Source organism: Suricata suricatta, chromosome 11 (genome assembly GCF_006229205.1).
Source record: "Suricata suricatta isolate VVHF042 chromosome 11, meerkat_22Aug2017_6uvM2_HiC, whole genome shotgun sequence".
Taxonomy (NCBI): Eukaryota; Metazoa; Chordata; class Mammalia; order Carnivora; family Herpestidae; genus Suricata; species Suricata suricatta.
The window spans coordinates 97,119,669-97,120,764 of NC_043710.1; the positions used below are offsets into that span (position 1 = coordinate 97,119,669).

General features: G+C 41.0%; 1 protein-coding gene across 2 annotated transcripts in view; it reads left to right on the plus strand.

The window, feature by feature from the left end:
* TMEM123 (transmembrane protein 123) overlaps positions 1 to 1,096 on the plus strand; it is a 56,177-nt gene that overhangs the window by 456 nt on the left and 54,625 nt on the right. The window lies entirely within an intron of this gene.

Sequence of the window (1,096 nt, forward strand, 5' to 3'; positions counted from 1 at the left end):
CGAGTACATTAAGTGATGTATAAGCCTCAGTTTTTTTCATCTATAAATTGGGAATAATACTGTGAGGCTCCAACAGGATGAGGTGTGTACCTTGATTAGCATAATGGGAGGTACATAGGAAACTGCCAACTAGAAATACTGTAACAGCTCTAGGGCGATTGTTAAAAATTACTGTACTTCGCAAGGATACTTTATACACTATACACACATATACACTATATACACATTACACACTATATCTGAAGGCCAGGAAACATTTCCTTGTTTTGAGAAGTTCCCTACAGAGCTTTCTTTTACTCTAATTTCACAATGACATTAGAGTCTGTACACACAGATACTAGCTCCTACTCCCTGTACTAGTTCATGAAATGAAGGCTCTCCTGTAGTAGAGAGAGATTCATTCCAAGATTTCCAAGTAATAAACAGAACAATGCAATAGTGAATATTAAAATAAGGCAATCTGTTATTAGAGCAACAAAAACAAAAAAAGGTAAATCAAGGGCACTCAGTTTCTTTAATCAGAAATCCATCAGGGAAACAATAAAGTTTACCTTCAGAAAATAAAAAAAAAAGTGGAGACCTGCCCCTGTAAATATTGGTATAAAATTAGCACCAAAATATACTGTTTCATTCCAGATTGTTCACTTTACAGCGAAACACCTCATAATATCGAAAATATGATGGCCATGATTTGCTGATCATTGTTTCCTTAAATGATGTCAAAATCGGGTCTGCAAAGCCGGCTCGGGGCATGCACAATTTAGCACAGCAAACAAAACAATCAGCCCAACAAACAAAAAGCCTTGTCTTAATTTCATTCAGATTATTCTAGCCAAAGCAGGTGTTGTGCCTGAACTGCAGCCTTTATATTTTGCTAAACATACAGCAGCTGGACAGAATTCAAAACTATGGAGGAGTTGGGTCACTTAAAATAACTCACCCTAGTTTACCGACCACCGCCCGGTGACCCGACTGGGGCAGTGGCCGACAAAGGGAAAACGGAAAGTATGTGGCGAACCCCGGCCTCCCGGCCCTTCCCCAGAAGGACACCCACCCCCCGCGCCCAGAACCGAGAAACCCCTGCGCCGGGGGCACG